We start from the raw sequence: 12593 nt of genomic DNA, 5'->3' as shown, positions 1-12593 counted from the left end.
CTAAGTTTCATACTGTTCTTTGAAGGTCCTCTATACCGCTGGAGGGAGTCATAAAGAGTATTTAATGCAGATGGAAATCAGATGTAGTGCACCATCCACTCTACCCAGGAGACAATAGCCCTGTTCATAGCTCTGTTTATAAAGTCATTAAAAACGAGGAGAGTGACTTCAAAATAGCAGAATGAACAGACACGTGTAAACGCCATTAGAAACTCACATTTTGTTATGAACAGATAATTGTTTCCTATAGAGACCATATGGAGCTTGACAAGAACAGCTGAAACGACCTTAATGGATTTAGACACAAGCTTTCCTTAACCAATCATTAAATTGATTAACGGCTTTTTCCCCACCCATAATCAAGATAAAGCAGCTACAAGGAAGCACATATATGCTCTGAACACTTTCCTTGTAGTTGGAAGCTTGCCCATCTGAGCAATGGCATCAAAATGTCTAACAGCGTTCTAGAGAAAATGGTAATACATGTATTTAGGCTGACCTTGGCTGATGGCTTACAATTCTTTGTAAAATCTTGGCATGTTTGCAAAAGATGCATGGCTTGCAAAAATTAAAACCTACAGAATACCAGATTTAATACATGGCATTAGTCCAAATAGACTGTTTTAGGGCATGGGGAGAATTCTCATGTAATTACTACTATGCATATTTTTTTCCAGTTTTCCTGATTTAGTTTCAAAGCATAAATACTATACCCCCACACTGCTCAAGACATTTTGATTATTGAAATGCATTCTGTGTAATTTCTTTACTTAGCCTTGCTGTGCCCCCTGTGAGCATCTGTTTTAATTATGATGAAGAAAGCTACGATTTCAGTGGCTTAAAATTTCCAAAATTGGATGCTGGTAGCAATGTGTTTGGCTACTGCTTTACTCCTGTCCTGCCAAAGCAGAAACCCTCCAGGCCATTCACTCCTCATTTTCTTTAATGTTTTTTTTTTCCTTTCTTTCTTTTTTGGGGGATGTGTCAAACCTTAAAACAAGAGAGGCATGATCCAGTGTTAGTTTTGATTGGCTTTCAAAGTAATTTATCAGCACATCCTTTCCTCTCTGCAAAAATAGCACACAGGAGTTCCTTAGTAATGGGAAAAAATTCTTGCTTTTAGCAATGAGGAGAGAAGGGGTTGGAATAAGACCAGCATGAAAATATTATGGTGGTGAATATTAAGCCTTGCAGCTAGTGTTTACAGCTGTAGAGGATGTTTTCTTGTAATCTTCTTCTTGTCTTTATAGTTATTATACTGAATAACTTATTCTGTTTGCTCAGGAGATGTCTGTTTGGCACCATGTGAAGCTGGAATATGTAATATTTTCTTCATTTTTTAGGAAGAGTACACAGAAGAAAGAGAATAAGACAATATTTAAGACATCCCTTGTGCCGACAAGATGAATAACCACAGATTACTGCTAGGATTGAAATCAGCTATAGCTAACTGGTTAACAAGGAAAGGGGAGGAGAAAGGAGGTATCGCTCAAGATTTTTTAACACAGATAATGGAAGGGCACAAGCAGATGAGCAGGATTTCTCACAAAACAAAAGAAAAAGAAAATCAACTTGGTTTTTGTTTGCTTTTAAAGTGCCAGCTGAAAAATGTGAAGTCTAAGATCAGTGATTAGACTTTCTAATTTTTTTTAAGACAAGACTATAGGTATGCATGGTCTCCCTTGTTAAAATTACAAACTGCTCAATATTAAATTAAATAAGTGATTATGCCTCAAAATGCCAACTCTACAGGAGTGCCTGCAGTGAAGACTAAAGCATAACTTCAGCCTGTGAAAGCAATCCTTTTTGCAGTCTGTTCTGCCATGACTATGCCCTTGGCCATGTCAAAGGTAGTTCAGAGGCAGTCTGGGGGCTCCCATCCATGCTGTAAGCAGTAGATATTCTCCTAAGTTTAAAAGATCAGCTGGCAGCTGGGAGCAGACTCCTTCTATTTTCCTTTCACTTATTCAGTTTACATTTCTGTAGATTCTCTAGGAAAATACAAGTTGAGGGGAGCAGTTTCCTCAGCTGTGTCATGATCTTATGCTAACAAGGACAGGCAAGTTGTGTGTCCTGAAGGAAAAAAATTACCATTTAAGTGATAATTGGGTGTTCTTGTGTTGGATGTGAGTGTGATGGTGAATTTAACCCTGTGTGAATTTAACCCTGTGTGAAGCAGTGGCACAATCATACTCTCTGCTTGGCCTTTAGGAAGTTTGTCTTGCTATACTGTTTTTCTTAAGTATAGAGATACAACTATTATAAACAAACTTCTCTGAAATGGGTGTCTGTTTTGAAATACCTATGTAATGAGGATAAGGGACAATTATATTGGAAGTGACAATTCCGTCATATCTTCATGTGAATCAGTTTGAATCTGAGCTTCATGATGTGTTGTATTTAGAGTGATGGCAATAGGTAAAAGCTTCGGAACAAACCCAGACTTTCCTGAGAGAGTCCTAATGCAGCTGCAGGATTGAGCCAAAAGATGAAGTCCTTTGCTGCCTGATACCTGCAAAGCGCCAGTCTTAGAGCACAATTTTCATAAAACAGTTTATTTGCTGAATATGAATTTCATCACATTTCCTAAAAGTTTGGTTGCAGTGAGGGCTGAAAAAGCAAGAAGGATGAGAGGTTGCAAAAGTAGCTGCAACCCTTCTTCCACTCCATTAGGAAAGGATGTAGAGGAGTAAATGAACATTGCTGATGGGAAAGAGTGCACTTGCCCCTTAATTAATTGAATCTTGCCTGCGGAGGTTAGGGCTTTGTTTCTGCATGTGGCTGAAAACATTAATTGGCATTTCATACTCCTGTCTTTGCATATCTTTCTGTTACACCTTTTTTCTGCAAAAACTTCAAAGGTTAAATCGCAGTATTACTGCAGTCAATAGTACAGATGTGGGGTGAGCCAGAGCAATAAGAAAGGAGTCTACCCTGAGGGAAGGAGTGGGAAGCCCCTGTGGAACATATTGAATGATTCAACAGTGATACGTCCATGATTAATAAATTCATGAGAAGCTGTTTCGTAACAGTACTCAGAACAGGTCAGTGAATAAGCATTTGAAAAGCCCTGTTTTAGAAGATTAATAATTATGCAGGGCTATTCTAATTTCATAGGGGACTGTGTATGATCTGAACCCTATATATGAAGTATAAGTTCAAAAGACTTCATAAAAATCTAATAGTATTAGAAACAGCTTCATGATTAAAAATATTACACAGAAGTCTTTTTTATTTTAAATTAAACACCTGTATGGTTTTGGAACAACATTGCAGCTGTAGACCACTGGCATAATCAAAACCCAATAAAAAAACGAATCAAAGGATACAATAAACCTATATAAATTCACCTCATAAATGAGGTGAAGAGACTAGTTTTCTGAAGGATTTGTTTTTAAAATCAACGTGATATTTAGTTTCTGTCTTTCAGTAGCTTTTTATTTTGAATCACCTGCTCCTAACATCTACAAGAAATAGCAAAACCATAGCTAGCATTAGTACATCCAGTTGTGTTTGTATCATTAAATTTGCCACAAAGATTCAGCATCTCTTTTCAACTTGCAGATACAGAAATACAAAACAAACAAACAAAAAGAGTGAGAACGTGCCTTTCTGTTTTCCAGTGAGGTTGTAGGACAGTTTCCTTTAGTTTCTGGTTTTACAAGGACAGCCCCGAACTCAGCGTAGTTGGCTGAGGCAAAGTTGCATCAAATTATGAGTGCTTTGCTATCTAAAATCCAGACTTCAAGTTCAGCCACTACCACTCACAGTCAGCTCATTCCTTTTGGCCTAATCAATGCTGAGCAAATAAAATCTTGCTGTTCAAGAGATCGAGGACATGATAAACTCAGATACCTGCCCATATCACAGTCTGAATGTTTAAACAAGAGTGAGTTGTTCATTAACATTGATAGCCTTTAAAAGAAATCCTTCCTTATGTCTGAGCTTGGTTAAGGCTTTATGCCACTCAAACTGCCACTGTCATGAGATGCGCAGCCATAGACTAATCAGGGTTGATATCCCAGTCTCTGCTCTGAATAAACCCTGCCGATGCATTTTTCTCATGGGCTTTGAAATCTTAAAGTGGCAACAGTTGGTGAGTGTTTGTATGAAGTGTGCAGTGGTGTCTGCAGTGCTCATTCGTTCCCCTGAGACCATCTCTGCTGGAAATTCTTCACATGGAGAAAGTTATTTGTTCTTTAAACAAGAAAATGTAGATGTGTTTGATGGGAAATGTGTTGAATAGGGATCTCCTACAAACCAAGTTCTGTCTGTAGGCAGAGACAGTTTCTGGACTTAAGCCTTTCATTTTTCTCCCTACAGTCAAGACTATTCACTGTAGCCTACGTAGTTTTACTTGAAGTCTACCAGCTTTGTTTGTAATAAAGAATCCAGCCTTTTGGAGACTTTTCTATCTTTTCTGGTCTACTATCTTGATAAAGTTACCAGCCCTAATTCTTGCACCATAGCAAATGTGTTTTATTTGTCCTTTCATCAGATCACAGAAATTCTCTCATCATGAGTGTTCTTTTCAAGGGCTTGCATAGCCTATGTATCTTCAGCATCTACTGCTCTGTTGTGTTTTCACATCGTGTGTTAACCTGTGTTTCAACAGCCTGCTGAGTTCTGTGCCCTCGCCAACACATCATTGGCTTTGCAAGCACGTGTAGTATCAAGCTAAAGCATCACACAGAATGATTTCCTGTAAAGTACAACGTGATAACCATCATCATACATCCTATAGTGAAAATTTTTCTTGTCCCTGTTGAGGTAACTGCTAGATATAAAGGGCAGTACAGCAAGTAACTTAGACCAATATGGACTCTTCTCATCCTTTTTGTATAGGTATAAGAAGCAGCAGGCAATCTTTTCTCTCATCTGTTTCCCAGTATTCATAAGATGTATGGCAGGAACAATGCTTGTGCTCTACTGAATACCGCACATCTAACTTTCACTGGCTCCTGAGATGAGTGAAGTGCTGGAGGAAAGGTTCCGTTTTCTCTCCTTCAGTCAGACCCCACTCTTTTCTTAATTCTTTTAATGTAAAAATAGTAATTCTTCCTTTAAGCAGGTGCTTCAGATCTCACAGACAAATTATACAGATGAAATGGCAGATTTTTAGCTGTTTTCTCTCTCAGTGGTACTTCTCTTAATAGAATAATCATAGCAACTCTGGAGCCATGTGTGAGCCCTTTTCATTCTGTGTTATATTAAAACAGTAGATCACTTACTTTCATGAATGTGCATTTTCTGTGGGGAAGCTGCTGAGTGATTTAGTCCAAAGTCAACAAAACATCTTTAGTTACTTCAGCAACAACATATCCCACTGATGGTTTCAATTAATATTTGTTCAGGATTGTCTAAAGCAAGTAGACAGTCTGCTTGTTTAGTGTCAGTTAGAAGTATCTCTATTTACTCACATGAAATGTGACCTTCACACCTGTTGCAATCTGCTAGGTAATACCCCAAAATGCCTTGGCACAGGGTTTTATCTTACGTACTTTTCTCATTCCCCTTTTTTATATCCCATATTGGAAGTGGGCTCAGTACTCAGGTCTTGTGGGGCAGTCAGCTACAAGGCTGTGCATCTGCTTGAGGAACCACAATAGTGATTCTTGTTAAGCACTTATTACAGATTTTACGGAGTATATTTTCAACATTCAAAGCCTGGTTCAGAAGAGCCCAGCTCCTCTGCTTCAAGGGTCGCAGGTCGCAAGAAGGGTTGCAGGGGGGATCCAGGGAACTACAGGCCTGTCAGTCTGACCTCCGTGCCAGGGAAAGTCATGGAACAGGTGATCTTGAGTGCTATCATGAAGCACATGCAAGAGAACCGGGTGATCAGGCCCAGTCAACACGGGTTCACAAAAGGCAGGTCTTGCCAAACAGACACGATCGCCTTCTATGATAAAGTGGCCCGCATACTAGACGAGGGAAAGGCTGTGGATGTATCTTCCTGGACTTCAGTAAATCCTTTGACACAGTTTCTCATAGAATTCTGCTCAGGAAACTGTCAGCCTCTGGCCTGGACAGGTGCACACTCTCCTGGGTGGAAAACCATTTGGGATGGCAGGGCCCAGAGAGTGGTGGGAAATGGTGTGAAATCCAGCTGGAGGCCAGTGACAAGTGGGGTTCCCCAGGGCTCAGTGCTGGGTCCAGCCCTGTTCAATGTCTTCATCAATGACCTGGATGAAGGCATCGAGTGCACCCTTACCAAGTTTGCAGACGACACTAGGCTGAGTGGAAGCGTGGACCTGCTGGAGGGTAGGGAGGCTCTGCAAAGGGATCTGAACAGGCTGGACTGCTGGTCTGAGACCAATGGCATGAGGTTTAACAAGGCAAAATGCTGGGTCGTGCACTTGGGGCACAACAACCCTATGCAGTGCTACAGACTAGGAAAAGTCTGGCTGGAAAGCTGCCTGGAGGAGAAGGACCTGGGGGTGTGGGTTGACAATGACTGAACATGAGCCAGCAGTGTGCCCAGGTGGCCAAGGAGGCCAATGGCATCCTGGCTTGTATCAGAAACAGCGTGACCAGCAGGTCTAGGGAGGTTATTCTCCCTCTGAACTCGGCACTGGTGAGACTGCTCCTCGAATCCTGTGTTCAGTTCTGGGCCCCTCACCACAAGAAGGATGTTGAGGCTCTGGAGCGAGTCCAGAGAAGAGCAACAAAGCTGATGAGGGGCCTGGAGAACAGGCCTTATGAGGAGCGGCTGAGAGAGCTGGGGTTGTTTAGCCTTGAGAAGAGGAGGCTAAGGGGAGACTTCATTGCTCTCTACAACTACCTGAAAGGAGGTTGTAGAGAGGAGTGAGCTGGCCTCTTTTCCCAAGTGACAGGGGACAGGATGAGAGAGAATGTCCTCAAGCTCTGCCAGGGGAGGTTTAGGCTGGACATTAGGAAAAAATTTTTCACGGAAAGGGTCATTGGGCACTGGAACAGGCTGTCCGGGGAGGTGGGTGAGTCACCTCATGAAAGCATGAGGTGCTGAGGGGCATGGTTTAGTGTTTGATAGGATTGGTTGGACTCGATGATCCGACAGGTATTTTCCATCCTGGTGATTCTATGATTCAAATAAGCATGCATTTAGGAATAATACTGAAACATAAATATGGTTTGTGCGCTTCACTGGCTGCAGTCCCTAAAAAGTAGCAGAGCCTTTTTAGGTAAACCAGTATTGAAGGTGAGGATGGTTTATTACTTGCACAATGAGAATGTTTCTTAATAAGTGAATATGGAATAACAATGTGGATGGTTTGAAGAAAAGAGAGACTATGACTGTCTATTGATGAGTTCTATGAAAGCAAGTAGTCTGTAATACATATTACAGAAGAGCAAAAGCATAAGACCAAACACCATGAATATATAGAATTTGATTATAATGTGTACATTTCATTTGTGTAAAAATAAGAATATATATATTACACAGTATAACAATCACAGGATAGCTAAATCATGCACAATCAGTGAATGCTGGAAGCATTCACCTAAGTTGCATTCTGGCAGAGAGACCTGTGATTAATCTGGTAACATTTAATAAGGTATATCCTTGGATTCACACAGGCAGTGGAATAGCTTGACTAACTGCATTGATGAGATGTTAATAGAGCATTGTAAAGGAGAGTTACATTTATATATTTGCTCTGTTTCTATCTGGGCAGAGCTAAAACTTTGGCTGACACATAAGTTACATCACTGTTGCCTTGCTTCTTCCAGCAGAATTGCAGCTGGACCACGCTGGTGTAGCTGGAGCTGGATTCAAGATCCTTGCTTCAGGAAGGTTGCAAAAGGCATCTCTTATGAGCACTGCATTCACCTATGACAGAAGCAGAAACACATTGCGTACACATGTTATTAATTTTCATCTTGTTGGCAAAAGTTTGCACTCCTAGAGGGTTCACTATGCAGTAATAAAGCTGGAGAACAAAGAAATTACTATTTCCCTGCGTATAAGATGTGCATGATCTCCAGTGCGTAGTTAATGTTTGAGGAAGACAGGAAGAACTCTGGTGCTGGCAACATCTGTCTGGCACATGCAGTCACATCCACCACAGTTGGGTTATCATCCATGGGCTTTCTTGAAAATAAGTTGGAAGAAAAAAAATGTCCTTACATGCCCCAAATAAGTTGGTCTCTCTTCTGTAGCTACCAGGGGAAGTGGAAGGCCTTCAGGCTGACAAAATTAAGATGGAACTTCCAGAAACATCTTATTTCTGAGTTCGTAGCCATTGGTTTTTCCATGCTGCACTTCTCTCTACAATTTATATTGCTTTCATTGTGGCTACCATTCATAGACTGGTGGATAGCCAGCAAAGAGTTTGGCTGAGTTGTCCATCTGCCTGCAATTTTCCTTGGAATCAAAAATATTTGAGCCAACAGTCTAAAACTTGCACAGTTCGTTCCTGTTTAAACTTTTCTTTAGGAAAATCACGAAGGTGAATCATACATAAGTAAAGGAAATATATGCCAAATATCTTCCTTATATGTAACTATATGTACGCTGTTCAGTATTAGTATTTGTGATGAGACTTTTTATTAGGTCTTTGTTAGGATTTCTCAGTCCTCCTGTTAAAGACCCAGGTCATTCTCTTTTAAACTTATGTTGGCTTAACTGTTGCAACTCCTTTTCTAACACTGTCTTCTGTCAGTTACTTCTGTAAGTCGAATGTCATTTTTCTAGTGTAAATTCAGACTAGTTTTAAATAGCAGGAAAAATAATAATAAAGCATAACTCCTCATTAGAATCCTTGAAAAGTATATAGTAGTAATTCCACATCTTTACATACTATCATAGGAATGGTCATTCCCAGTCTGCAGCAATTTGTTAAGCCTCAATAGGTGTCATATGGGATTTATTATTATAATATGCTTGGTTTTATTCTGAAAATAAGTTTGCATATACCTACTGTTCGGTTCCAATGCTTTTGTGTTGGGTACTTTTGTTGGCAAGGATAGTCACAGTCCAATATCCTTAATCCAAATAAAAGTTTTCCTTCTAAGCAGAGGCCGCGACCACAGAGGACCATACAAAGCCCTAGTAGACGTCATCACTACATTCATATGCCTGTGGGAAGGAGGATCCCCACAAACAGATATTACATGTGGCAACACATGCAAGTCTATCTTTAACACATCACATACTGTGCTGGGGAATCCACAAAACCAAATGCATTACTAAATTAGAGAAGTATAGGGAAAGAATGTCCATAATTGCCCTGCTGCAAAGATTTTCAGGCTTTATATCTCTGTATACACAGAGACTGCAGCAGGAATACTTTATTGGTGATGTTTGTCTTTCAATGAACAGAGAGATCCATCTCTCCTAGGTTTCAAATTGAAGATTTTTCCCTTGCTACTTAAGGTGAAGACTGATCTGACATGAACTTTTGAATCTCACAGGACGCTGGGCCTTTCCTTCTCTCAATTACACATTTAATGGTTTGCCTGAGGGATTGTTTGTGAAGACACAGCATGCAGCTGTGTCTCCGAACAGTTTCTTTTTCAAAAGGAGGAAAGATTAAGTTGTTAAACTAGGAAAAATGGGACATTCTCCTGTTTGTAACATCAACAGTACAAACCTTTGGGTGTGTGGGGGAATTTATTTAGGAAGCTTAGAACTGCAAACCTTACCTCTAGGCAAACTCTTCTTTAAGCTCTTGAAATGTGTTCCACATCTGCAGAATTATGAGGTGACAGTTCAAAAGGTTCTCATAACTTTCTTTTTCTTTTTCTTTTTCTTTTTCTTTTTCTTTTTCTTTTTCTTTTTCTTTTTCTTTTTCTTTTTCTTTTTCTTTTTCTTTTTCTTTTTCTTTTTCTTTTTCTTTTTCTTTTTCTTTTTCTTTTTCTCTTTCATTTTCTCTTTCATTTTCTCTTTCACGTTCTCTTCTTTTTTCTGCATTTTTTCTTAGTTTTAGTAGATGTGCTTTACTCTTGAACTCAAAAGCCGAGACATTTGGGTAGTTTGACTGAGTAATCCATACTGGGATGAGTTACTAAGGCAGAGAAATTTGTACATGGTTTTTTAAAAAATGTAGGAAGAGAAGATAATCTGTTTGGGGCCCCTGGTTTCATGACTCAGTGTGCTGATCCAGCAGTTACCAAGTCCATTGGACAGTGCAGTACCTGCCTCCCTGACGAGTCCATTTTTCTGTGTATAGAATCCCAGGTACTCATGAAGAGGAACTAGAAAATAATTACCCAACCTATATAAAGGGGACGTGCTCAGACCTTCAGAGCAGATCGACCACATGGAGGCTCAGTCTGCCTGGTGGCCACTGGGTCTGGCTGCTGACACCACAGGATCAGGCCAGGGATGTGCAACGGGATTGTGGAGCTGCAGAGTCTGGCAGTGTTAAATTCTCAAGTTTTTCCATCCTTTCTCCCTACAGGATGCAGAGGAGGACACTCAAATCAAATTACAAGGAAAATCTGTTGAATTGAGTCAGCTGCCCTCAGATTTTTACCCAAAGAGTTTTCAAATGTGTTTTCACACATTTCCGGAAATGTATTTTCGTTTTCCAGAAAAGGAACCGGTCAGTTAAAAAAACAGCTTGGTTGAGTAGGGAGATCTTGAGGGACATCAAAAAGAAGAGGAATGTCTATGACCTTTGGAAGAAGAGACAGGCGCCTTGGGTGGACTGCAGGGAGGAAGTGAGATCATGCAGAGAAAAAATCAGGAGAGCTAAGGCCCGACAAGAACTCAGATGGGCCAAGTTTGTGAAAGATAACAAAAAAATCTTTCCATAAATACATTAACAATAAAAGGAGGACCAGGGAGAATATTCAGTCCCTATTGGATGCAAATGGAACAACTGTGACAAAGGATGAGGAAAAGGCTGAGGTACTCAATGCCTTCTTTGCCTCAGTCTTTAATAGTAAAGGAAAGTTGTTCCCTCTGTGTACACACCCAGGAGTTAGAGGAGCAGAACAAAGGTCCCATGATCCAGGAGGAGGTGGTTAGAGACTTGCTTGCCCAGCTAGACACCCACAAGTCTATGGGGCCGGATGGGATCCATCCAAGACTATGGAGGGAGCTGGCGGATGTGCTGGCCAAACCCCTTTCCATCATCTTCCAGCAGTCCTGGAAGACTGGGGAAGTTCCACTGGACTGGAGGCTGGCTGATGTTGTGCCCATCTACAGGAAGGGTCGGAGGGAGGACCCAGGAAACTACAGGCCTGTCAGTCTGACCTCAGTGCCAGGGAAAGTCATGGAACAGGTGATCTTGAGTGCTATCACGAAGCACATGCAAGAGAACCGGGTGATCAGGCCCAGTCAACACGGGTTCACAAAAGCTAGGTCTTGCCAAACAAACATGATCGCCTTCTATGACAAAGTGACTTGGCTGCTGGATGAGGGAAAGGCTGTGGATGTGGTCTTCCTGGACTTCAGTAAATCCTTTGACACAGTTTCTCATAGAATTCTGCTCAGGAAACTGTCAGCCTCTGGCCTGGACAGGTGCACACTCTCCTGGGTGGAAAACTGGCTGGATGGCAGGGCCCAGAGAGTGGTGGTAAATGGTGTGAAATCCAGCTGGAGGCCTGTTCCAAGTGGGGTTCCCCAGGGCTTAGTGCTGGGTCCAGGCCTGTTCAATGTCCTTATCAATGACCTGGATGAAGGCATTGAGTGCACCCTTACCAAGTTTGTGGATGACACTAAGCTGGGTGGAAGTGTCGATCTGCTGGAGGGTAGGGAGGCTCTGCAAAGGGATCTGAACAGGCTGGACTGCTGGGCATGAGGTTTACAAGGCGAAATGCTGGGTCGTGCACTTGGGGCACAACAACCCTGTGCAGCTACAGACTAGGAGAAGTCTGGCTGGAAAGCTGCCTGGAGGAGAAGGACCTGGGGGTGTTGGTTGACAGCGACTGAACATGAGCCAGCAGTGTGCCCAGGTGGCCAAGAAAGCCAATGGCATCTTGGCTTGTATCAGAAACGGCGTGACCAGCAGGTCCAGGGAGGTTATTCTCCCTCTGTACTCAGCACTGCTGAGACTGATCCTAGATTACTGTGTTCAGTTCTGGGCCCCTCACCACAAGAAGGATGTTGAGGCTCTGGAGCAAGTCCAGAGAAGAGCAACGAAGCTGGTGAAGAGGCTGGAGAACAAGACTTACGAGGAGCGGCTGAGGGGACTGGAGTTGTTTAGCTTAGAGAAGAGAAGGCTGAGGGGAGACCTCATTGCTCTCTACAACTACCTGAAAGGAAGTTGTGGAGAGGAGTGAGCTGGCCTCTTTTCCCAAGTGATAGGGGACAGGATGAGAGGGAATGTCCTCAAGCTCCGCCAGGGTATATTCAGGCTGGACATCAGAAAAAAATTTTCATGGAAAGGGTTATTGGGTACCGGAACAGGCTGCCCAGGGAGGTGGTTGAGTCACCTTACCTGGAGGTGTTTAAATGTTGGTTGGATGAGGTGCTTAGGGACATGGTTTAGTATTTGATAGGAATGATTGGACTAGATGATCATGTGGGTCTTTTCTGACTTAGTGATTCTGTGATTCAAATGAAAGAATTGTGGAAATGAATCTTCTAACATGTCCCCATTGTATCCTAGTTGTGCTAAAGATGTTGCTGTTGTTAGTATTGGCAGGGGGACTTTTCCAAATTT

Source organism: Phaenicophaeus curvirostris, chromosome 7 (assembly GCF_032191515.1).
Source record: "Phaenicophaeus curvirostris isolate KB17595 chromosome 7, BPBGC_Pcur_1.0, whole genome shotgun sequence".
NCBI classification, from domain to species: Eukaryota; Metazoa; Chordata; class Aves; order Cuculiformes; family Cuculidae; genus Phaenicophaeus; species Phaenicophaeus curvirostris.
The sequence above is the reverse complement of the archived record's forward strand: the minus strand, read 5'-3'. Positions refer to the sequence as shown.